Raw genomic sequence first — 11,236 nt, 5'->3', positions numbered from 1 at the left:
GGAAAAATTATCTTGGCATCAACCTCGATATATCTTCCTAACATGTTTATGATTTTCTCAGCCATGTAGCTGTTTTGATATCCAAGAGGAAGATCCAAAACTCTCATCCAAAAGGTGATTTCTTTGAATTCGTACTCTGAAATGCATAAGTAAGCCTTTGGATTTTCTAAAGCAATAAGATGTTTGTCAAAGAACCAAGGGCCAGAGTTGAAAACCAATTTTTTTTTGTCTTGAATAGAGCTGAATTAAAGGAGAAAATTCTAGCCTTGGGACTCAATGGAAAACCCCATTTTTGTTTCCCAAGCATTCATCATTGCATTTTTAATCATACTTATAGCCAAAATTTTTTTAGAAAAATACTTCTCTACTAGGTAGAATTTCAAATGGGAATTAATTTTCTATGTCATATCAAGAACACTGTCTTCTTTTGATACTTCTTCCTCTTCTGTAAGTCTTAGTTTCTTCAAATTCTTCAACAAATCTTCTATAATCATGGTAATAGGAATAACAGGTACTGAAATAGGGCTAATGGAAAGCCTGATTAAAACCTCACTTGAAGGAGGATTCTTGAAGGGATCTTGGTTCTTCGAGCCTCACCCTATAGTCTTTTTTTCAGTGTTATATATTTTTTTTTATGTATGATTAATTAAACATATTCATACATCATATAAAGTTATAAATGTTATAATGTATGGTGGAATGATGAATATGTATGTTTTTCATGGATCACAAATATAAATGTTATATTTTTCCATTGAAAATGAACCTTGCATTGGATGATACCATTTAGATAAATATAAGCGTTATATTTTATTAATGTCATTAGATGCAAATTATAGATTTTAGTATGACATTAAAATATAAGTGTTGTATGTTTAATGAGATAGATTAAAACCTATAATCAAGAGTTGCATGCAAACATAGGTCCAATTTTTTTTTAAATGGTTTAAAATTGATTCACCTAGACCAATGTGGAAGTATTTCTAATGAGATTATAAATAGGTTAATCTATTAATTTTTTTTAATATGAGTAAAATGAATTCCATTAAAAGATTAAATGTATAAAATAATTGTTCATAAGGGACCTTTATCTAAGGAACGTTCTGTCTAGACGAGGGTATTTAAGTTGACGGAAACAGAACACCTCCACCTGAGAACCGACTTGGAAGGTGAATTGGGCAAATATTTTATAAGCATGCTATAGGTGATTGATTTTATTAAAGAGTTTAATAAATGAAATCAAGTATTATTAAAACATTCAATATAAATGTTATATTGAGTAAATTTAAAATGACTTAAGATTTATTACTCGAAGTTTAACTATAAAACCCTAAAGATAATAGAATACTTTAGTGGGAGAAAAATAGTATATGGGATATATCAATTTTTAGCTCTCACGTCTCTAAATGTTCACACCGTGAGATCCATGCTCAACTTCTTGTCACCCTGGGCACGACCTCCTTACGGAAAGTGTTTGCATGGGTCAATATCAAGGTGAACAGGGAAAGTATTCATAGTAAATGGGAGAATGATGCATGTCAATATATCCTATGATCTCCTGCATTAGGTTGCACTGTGAGAGTTCTATGGTCTGTCTGTATGTCGTCCTAGAGCGACCATCCCTCAGAGGGCCTGATCATAGAATTGGAACAACGTAAACTCCAGTAATGGATAGAGTTTCTTAGGTTAATCTTCAACAGTTGTCTTTCCCTTTGATAGCCTGTTGAAGCATACCTCTGGGATCCGAAAATGGTAAGGTCACATTGACTGAACAATGGTAGAAGAGAATGCCTTAAGTATTACAAAATGAACCTTAAGGACTAAACTTTAAGCTTGGGTTAAGTAAAAGTTTTAAATGATAAAATTTGACTAAGTGTTGGTGTGTGGTATGTGATTAAAAGACAATTGAGGTTAAGTGTGGAGCATGCGGCCAACCATTGGAGGTTAAGCAAAGCCATGTTGGACGCATGGTGAGGGAAATGGTTAGGCAGACATAAAGGCATGTTGGATGCATGGTGTAGTTGGTCAAGCTATTTGAGGTTAGGAATGGAATGGTCGAGCATAGCTATACGTTGTAGGGCCTCAGTCATGTGTTGAAGTAGCTCGGGTATGCGTTGATAGGTTACTATGTGTTAATGTTGAAACCATGTGCTAAGTGTTTTGAGGTAGTTGGTCGCGTAGAAAGGCAAGGGAAAGCCCATGCGACAAGGCTAAGCGATGATTAGCTCAATCGAGTTTAAGATAGGCTTCACAGGGGCATTGTGTAAGGATGGTTAGGCGTGGAGTTAAAGCATGTGATGAAGTATGTGGTGATCTTGGCTAAGGGGACTTATACACCAATGGGGTAGGCGACGAAGTAGGGTGTACTATGGACTTGAGGTTAGTATGGGCACATAGGAGGGATGCGATGGCCAAACCATGCGACCATGGTGAGTGGTGTATGTGTTGACAAAGGAGAACTTGGAGAGCAAGTCTGAAGTGCTAGCTCGTCCGGACATGTGGCTAATTAGGGGAAGTCTGGGATCTCATGCAAATTGAGGTGGACGCCTGAGAAGACATGCAAGGGAGGACATATGCATTGGCTAAGGGAAAGGAAGACACATCAGTGTCAATGTGGCAAAGGGTTGCGTTGGCAGCATGAAAAGGGAACACTTGGTCAAGCAACCAAGTAGGAGGTGTCGAGCTCAGAGGAACTTTGGACCCCTATAAATAGGATGTTTTGGGACGAAGGACTCTCACAAGTCACTCGGGCAATTCGAGTGAAATTAGTGTCAAAATTCTAAGAAAAGAGTGTAGTGAGAAGTCCCGGGCTACCATTGCGTTTGGAGTTCTGTAGTAGAAGGAATTTGCGTTGATAGCTAAGTGGTCCAGTTGATCGCATAGGCTGTCGCCTAGTAGCCCTATTGCGCGTCTTTGCTAGCCTAAGCGCGCGCCCCTTGCTAGACGCGCATTCAGAGGAATTCACGCCAGCGCGCACGGACGCATCTCAGCGCATGCCTGCGCGCGCTGCATCGCCCAGCTTGCACGCGATCAGGCAGGCACACGCTCAGACACCTAGCATTGCCTATGCGAGAGTTGCCGCTCATCAGCGTGCCTCCCTTCCCACCTACGCGCATAGACACGCCCACTTGCTGCCCAGTGCCCTACAACTTGCCAAAATAACCTCCAAAGGGTTGTTTTGGAGAAGTTGAGCCTATTTTTGGTTATTTTAAAGGAGGTAAGTTGGTTATTTTAATTTTTAAGGTTATTTGTGAATAATTTGGGATTATTGGATAATATTAGATTAATTTGGATTTTTTTTGGAAAAAGGAGAAATTCAAGGAAACGGGGCTAGGAGCTGGTTAAGGGAATTCCTGAAGAATAGAACAAGAGGAACTGTGAGTGGTTATTCTACTATTTGTATGTTTGATTTCTATGTATATATGTGATTATATATATAGTTTATATTTGAATTATTGGCATGATCGGGAAATGTTGTCTGAACTTGATTGTTGTTATGTTGTTGTCATAATGCGTGAGTAATTGCATTTGGAAACTGGATTTTTACCCAGGATATTGTTAGCATACTTTGTGGACGTTTGGCTAGGATTATCAGGGTATTTGGCTGGGATTGTCAGCGTACCTAAGCATGTATAACAGGAATTGTCGAAATGTACACATTCAGCAGGTTATAGGGTGCTGAGATTATTTCCACGTTAGTCATTGTGGGTTATTCACGGAGAATACCCAGAGAAAATATATAATCATACCAGGGATATCCAGCTGACAGGCTGGGGAGGTTACATTCTATTATGTGATACTTGTTTGATTCTGGAATTGTTTTTCCCAAAATGAATTTCTGAAGTCAAACTTATTTTTTGATAAAAGCGCCACTCACTGGGCTTATAGCTCATGTTTTCCATGTCTTGTTTTCTTCTCCCCCAGGTAGCGGAAGTGGATCGTTCTAGGAAAAGCCACATGAGGTCTGAACTGGTACTATCTCACAGGGTGGGACTCGGATCATGTCAACTGGAAGTCATTAGGATAGTTAGGTTAAAACAAGAAAAATAGTATGTGTAATCATTTATAAATTATTAATGAGTTATAATGTTTGTTTGTTAGCCTAGCTATTAAGTTGGTGAAGTCGGGCAGTTGATATCACAAAAGGGTGGTGTTAATTGTCTTTACATCCTCTTTCGGGTTTGGATGATAAGGCTCGGGAGGGGGTGTGACAATCATGCGAGGTGAAAATCTAACTTGAATATGATTCTAGTTAAAGATGATCTATGGTTTGTCTTAATGGAGAAATGTCCTGCAATCCCCGCTTATAATGCATCCCAAGCATTGAAGGATGTTATGACCGCTGTACGAAGACCAATGATAATGTCCGAGTCTATATCTTGACAAGTCTGTCTGACGTTCTTACCAAGAAATATGAGGTCATGATCACTGTACGTCAGGTCATGGAGACCCTCCAAAAGATGTTTGGACAACCGTCCTCTCAAATCTGGCACGAAGCCCTCAAGTATGACTATAACACCCGTGTAAAGGAAAGCCAATCAGTCAGAGAACATGTTCTCAGTCTGATGGTCCACTTCAATGTCGTCGAGACGAACGTTGCGATCATCGACGAGCAGAGTTAGGTGTCCTTTATTTTAGAATCTCTTCTCAAGAGTTTTCTTCAATTCTGCAGCAATTCGATTATGAATAAAATAGACTGCACATAACTACCCTCTTAATGAAGTTATTGACTTATCAGTCTTTTATAAAAAGTAAGGGACCGGTAGAAGGAGAGACCAATGTTTCCCATTCCAAGAAGTTTCACGAGGGTTCATCCTTTGAAACTAAGTCTATTTCATTATCTTCTGGTTCTAAGAAAATCTAGAAAAAAAGAGGGAAGGGGAAGGTGATGTGTTGGTTTCTCATGCGATGATATGTGGATGTGATGATCATACAAGTTCTCCTAACAAAGCCCAAGTATAAGCCTTCTTAGGTTCCTGGTAAGTCTAGGGTCGAACACAGGGACTACTTAGATAGATATGCGACAGACTCTCTGATTCTATTGTTGTGGTGATAAAGTAATGGATGGTGTTTTGATTTAGACTTTCCTATGCGATGGAGTTGAACGTGGAGTGATGAAAGCATAATGTTATAACAAGTATGCGATGAAGGGGTTGAGAAGAGATTTAGCTAACATTTCTCAAGATGGTGTACAAGTCATGCGATCATGCTATACACAAATATTAGTACTGCATTTCTCAATGCATGATGACACATTTCCTATTTCTAGGACGCATGCGATGTGTATGGAAAACAACAGATAGAACTTATTTCTAAGTCTCTGCTCTTGCTTATGCGATCTAATCCGACACTCTTAAGCTTAGATTCTATCTTTAAACTACTCTCTCGAGTACTTCCAAATGATGAATGATGCATACATAAGACAAGATGATCGCATAAAATGTATAATTTAAGTCATGCTAGCTAAGTACTTCTCAACCCATTCACAAATTTAGTTACTCATGCATGGTGTGGAGAGATTGAATATAAATCGAAATGAAGTTTCCATTTTTGCAAACAAAGTGTTGAGTACAAAACAACAAATGGATTGAGAAATAACAAGCCAGGTAAGCAATGTCTTGCTTTTCGTGGCCTTTTACACTGCTCTTTATCACTTCAACTTTGTTTCGATTTGCGGATTCTTACTCTCGCAAGGGTTGGACTTCTTTCCTTTCTATTGGTTTCCGGCAGTCTCTCGATCTTTTCGAAAAGCAATTTCTCTCGGCTTCGCCTCACCTCCTTGCCCTTTCTCGGTCTCTGTCTTCTTCTCTCTTTGGTAGCATTGGGTATTTATAGATTTCAAGGTGAAGCAGCTCTTCTTACTAATGATTGCAAAGATGGGCATTATTAATTTTCCTACTCTGTTGCGCCGTCTGAAAGTCACTGAAAGTTCAATGTACTTGCAACAATACAGTTTTTAACGGCTTGTCAACTGAAATTCGAAATTGACCGTTATCAACTTTACGTCCCATCATGATTTATTATGTTGTCACCTTTATATGAGGTCTTTATGCGATCGCTTTTGAGAAACTTCTCATGATCACACATTTAAGCGCGCTATCGCATTGTGCGCTTGGATCGCAATTTCATATGTGCCATCGCATTGTACTTGCACAGAATAGGCAAATTAACTGCTTTTATGCGATGATCATTAACGATCGCCATTCCTTTTAGTTTGGCGCTTTCAAACATAATATTGCCTATTTTACCATCGCTTTCTCCCATTGTTTTAATAATTTGAGTTGTAATAACTTGTATTTCTATCAGTTATCACACCCCAAATTTAAAACAATGCTTATCCTCAAGCATAAACTAAAGATTTTCTTTAAAATTTCAATCGCCCTCACCCTACCTAGGCTTCTCAAGGTGCCTTATTCAAATTGCTGAACCAATGACTTCTTAATTTCTATCCTAATCTCTCATAAAATATTTCTAATCTTTATGGACCGCGAGCTTAATCTTTAAAAAAAAAATCTTTACTCGTTTCCAGGACATCACATGATTTATTTCAAACTTTATCAAACCGGGGTGTTCACGTGATTTTGACCCTCACACGATTCAGATATTTGTTTTGTGATCTTGCGCTTGATCCGAGTGCCAATCTTTGTTTTGGCTTGCCCCCATGGGTGTCATGCAGACATCCAACTACGAGTAGGATCCGATCTCAACATTATATAATTTTTTTTAATCAAAATTTCTAAAAATAACAAGGTTGAAAATAACATTACTACCCTCAAATTTAACACGTAGCAATGTCCTAATTGCTGAAAGACAAAATTATTCATGTGATGGACTTAGGAAATTTCGTAAAAATAGTTTTGAAGGAAAGCTGATAGACCATTAAATTTTAGAAATGATTCGTGAATTGATTATCCTGAAATTAATCTGACTCTAGTACATGCAGTAAGAAAAGAAGCATAAATTTCATCATTGAAGTCATAATGGGTGGGGGAGGGGGGAATGCAGCGACCAAATAAAGCAATAAAAAATACAGGATTGAGTCAAACGAAAGAGGATGCGGTAGTAGAATTCAGCAATACTGAAAATGAGAAGTGCAAAAATTGAAATAAGATGAGGCAAGGAAGGATACAACCCCCAAATTTAATTTTTCGCCTGCATCATTTTGATCGCATCCTTTCGCATCCTTTCTTGTGGTGGGCTGATTCTTTGATTGTGATGGGTTGATTGAACCGGTCGCGTGCTTTGAGGTTATCGCATTGCTCCATGCATCCTAGGAATAGGAATGGTATCATGTGGTCGCATATTTGTGTGAATGTCATGTTATCATCGCATAAATAGAAATAGAGGTTTATGTGTAAACCCTGTAGACTTATCGCATATTTATCGCATGTGTTCTAGCCTTAGAAGCCATGACATTCATGCCGAGAGGTGGTTTACTATTGTATGCATATAGCATGATCGCAAGGCATGAACACATCCTAGGGAATGTTAGCCGAAACCCTTCTCAACCCGTTCACCGCATATTCATCGTATTTCCCATTTACCAACTCTTTTCGAACTCTGCCGTATTTGTTATTATTTTCATTAACGCAACAACAACCTAACACATTTATTCAACTGGTTACCGCAAGTTATCATAAAAATCTCCAACGCAACTATTTTCACAAGTCCCTCTGTTCGACCCTTGAGTTATCAGGAAACTCAGAGGAATTTACACTTGGATTCCTCTGGGGAAACTTGAGTGCACAACACAATCCCACCAACACATATAATCCATAATTTCCACATTCAATAAAACCAAGCATCAAGTTTTTGGCGCCGTTGCCGGGGACTTCGGCAAAATAGTTGTTAACGGTAATTTTTGTGATTTCTTTGCAGAATACTCAATCTCTGGCGAACTACGACTCGGAGATTGAGAGAACATTTCGAAGGAGACTAAGAGACCGCCAACAGCAACCACAATCCGATAAAGAAGAGATGGCGGAGCAACATAAGAATGAAGCACTAAACAACAACAATGTCATGACAAATCCGATTCTATTGGAAAACGATCGCTTTAGGCCTATTAGGGACTATGTATCACCAAACCTCTATGATTTCTCTTCGGGAATCATGAGGCCTGCCTTAGACAGAAGTAGATTTGAAATGAAATCGGTGATGCTGCAGATGATCCAGGCTGCAGGTCAATTCGGAAGAAGGCGTGGCGAGGATCCGCACGCCCATCTCCGTAGTTTTATTGAAATCTGCAATACTTTGTGTTCTCAAACATCTCTACTGAAGAAGTTCGACTAACATTGTTCCCATTTTCTCTATGTGATCAGGCTAGAAAATAGGCTTATTCGCTTGAACTAGGAGAGATCACTTCTTGGGAGCAAGTGGTGGAGAAGTTTATAAAGAAGTATTTCCTACCTACCGAGAACGTGAGACGGAGAAAGCTTATTACTAATTTTGAACAAGACATGGACGAATCGCTCAACGATGCTTGGGCGAGGTTTAAAAGGTTTGGTCCGAGACTGTCCGTATAATGGGCTACCAGGTTGCCTACAAATGGAAAATTTCTACAACGGTTTGAATCTTGCTTCGCAGACCGCTGCCAATGCGGCAATAGCTGGTGGTCTACTTTGACAAGACTTATGATGAGGCGAAGAATATCCTGGACCGCATCTCCAAGAATCACGAAGACTGAGGGAGAGTGACCAGAGATTAAGACTCAAAGGATTTTGACGCAAATAATGGTGCTATTGTCTCATTGCAAAACCAAAATGATCGCAATGATGAATTTGATTCAAGGAATGATGCATTAGCAGCCCAACATCGCAAGGTGGGAAAATCAAACGCAATAAATCAAAAAACACCGTAAGGTATGCGACTTGCGGTGATGGCATGCGATGGAAGATTGCCCGGAAAAAATCCCCAGTTCTATATATTTTGTAAAGAATAAACCCTTTTTTCAAACACTTACAACCCCGGGTGGAAAAACCACCCAATTTTTCTTGGAAGAATCAACAACAAAATTTTCAATCTGTGGACGCAAAAAGAAGGGCCACAAGGATTCTTTTTCAACGCAAACAACGATCAATAGTGCAACCAGCAAGTAGCTCACAACAACCACTGCAATCTCTTCTCTAAAAGGCCGATTGAAGCAATATATCATGAGAAAAATGAGACAGTGCTTCAAAGTCAGGCTACGTCCATCCGCAACCTTGAATTGCAAATGGGCCAGATTGCGAATTTGAGCTAACAAAGGTAAGACTCAAGGGGCGTTTGCAGTTCAACCAAGCTTCCACACAACCCATGGGGATCAGGTAAGGAGCAATGTCAGGTTGTGACATTGCGCAGTGGAAAGACTATGGAGGGAGGAAGAAAGGACCAGAGTAGAACAATTTCCATCGTAGATGAACCTGAGATTGCGACAACGCAAGAAGAAGAAAAAGAAAATGAAGCAGTGGAACCCGAGGTTGCGTCAAGCTCAAAGTCAAATGAAACAGGAACCGTGAAAGTTCAGTTACCACCTTTCCCTCAGAGGCTAAGGAAAAAGAAAAATGAAGAGGTACAGTACCAACACTTTCTGTCTATGCTAAAACAATTACATGTTAATATTCCTTTTAGTGAAACGATTGAGGAAATGCCTGCCTATGCCAAGTTTCTAAAGGACATGGTAACTAAGAAGAGAGGCGCTGGAAAATTTGCCACGGTGGCACTAACGCAATGTTCCAAATCTATTATCCCACCGAAGATGAGCGATCCTGGGAGCTTCACTATTCCTTGCTCCATAGGAGAACTCTATATTGGGCAAGCCCTGTGTGACTTGGGGGCCAGCATAAATTTGATGCCGCTGTCAATCTTTCGATAATTAAATATGGGGCAACTTGTGCCCACATCCGTGACTCTCCAATTGGCCGACAAATCTCTGGTTCATCCAGAGGGTAAGGTGAAGGATGTGTTGATCACGATTGATAAATTTATTTTGCTAGCTGACTTCATCATCCTGGATTATGAGGTCGATAAAGATGCGCCCATCATTTTGGGGCGATCTTTCCTATCAACGTGTCGTGCTCAAATTGATATGCACAAGGGAGAAATCACTTTGAGCATAAACGGACAAAAGCTCAAATTTAACATAATTCGTGCCATGAAATTTTCTGATGAGGAAGACCTGTCAGATTCTGAACATGACCTGAATTTGATTGAAGAAGAAAAGTTTGATGAAGAGTATGAAGAAGAGGATGTCGACACATTCGTAGCTGCCTGCAATGTGATCGTAGCAAAAACAAACAAAGAAGAAGGATTGATCGCAATGTAAAAAGTAGAGCCGAAAGAAGAAAGAAAAATAACGCAACCTTCTCTCGTGGAACCACCAACACTTGAATTGAAAACCCTACCAACACATTTGAAGTACGCATTCCTGGGGCAGAATGAGAAGCTGCCAGTGATAATTTCCTCCGCACGTAACACAGATCAAGAGAATGCATTGATGAGCATTCTCAAGATGCATGTGCGAGCAATTGGCTGGACTATCAGAGGAATTAGCCCTGCGTACTACATGCACCACATTCGTCTTGAGGACGACCACAAAGCAACCATTGAAAATCAATGCAGACTTAACCCTGCGATGAAGAAGGTCGTAAAAAAGGAGAGTATCAAGTGGCTGGATGCGGGCATTATCTATCCCATTGCGGATAGCACGTGGGTCAGTCCCGTGCAATGTGTGCCGAAGAAGGGAGGAATGATGGTAGTCCCAAATGAGAATAATGAACTAATACCGCAAAAGACCATCACTGGATGACGCATCTGCATGGACTACCGCAAATTGAATGCGGCCACAAAGAAGGATCACTTTCTTTTGCCATTCATCGATCAAATGCTGGACAGATTAGTAGGGAACGATTTTTATTGCTTCTTGGGTGATATGCCGGGTATAATCAGATCATGATAGCTTCTAAAGACCAAGACAAGACCACATTCACCTGTCCATGTGGGACATTTGCTTTTCGCCGCATGCCGTTTAGCCTTTGCAATGCACCAAGCACGTTCTAGAGGTGCATGATGGCGATCTTTTTAGATTATCTCGAGGACTCAGTAGAAATATTTATGGATGACTTCTCCGTTTATGGGAACACTTATGAAGTCTGCCTGGCCAACTTAGAGAAAATTCTGAAAAGATGTGAAGAGACGAACATGGTGCTCAATTGGGAAAAATGTCACTTTATGGTGAAGGAGGGAATAATGTTGGGAG

The 11,236-nt window shown here is 39.8% G+C and overlaps 2 long non-coding RNA genes across 3 annotated transcripts in view; both read left to right on the top strand.

The window, feature by feature from the left end:
- The window catches only part of LOC120082137, a 1,444-nt gene extending 679 nt beyond the window's left edge, over positions 1-765 (top strand). Inside the window, exons 4-5 of one of the 2 annotated variants that reach the window (XR_005483074.1) lie at positions 62-114; positions 512-765. This is a non-coding gene — a long non-coding RNA (uncharacterized LOC120082137). Of the gene's footprint in view, positions 1-61; positions 115-502 lie in introns of both variants that reach the window. The other variant, XR_005483075.1, reaches the window with a different exon arrangement.
- Positions 766-1,038: 273 nt separating this feature from the next.
- On the top strand, positions 1,039-4,664 carry LOC120081984. The gene is made up of 3 exons (XR_005483006.1): positions 1,039-3,217; positions 3,310-3,377; positions 3,925-4,664. It is a non-coding gene; the product is annotated as an uncharacterized LOC120081984 (long non-coding RNA).
- Positions 4,665-11,236: the final 6,572 nt, after the last annotated feature.

The sequence above is a fragment of the Benincasa hispida genome, chromosome 7, assembly GCF_009727055.1.
Source record: "Benincasa hispida cultivar B227 chromosome 7, ASM972705v1, whole genome shotgun sequence".
Lineage (NCBI taxonomy): Eukaryota > Viridiplantae > Streptophyta > Magnoliopsida > Cucurbitales > Cucurbitaceae > Benincasa > Benincasa hispida.
This window is presented reverse-complemented; position numbering and strand designations above follow the sequence as displayed.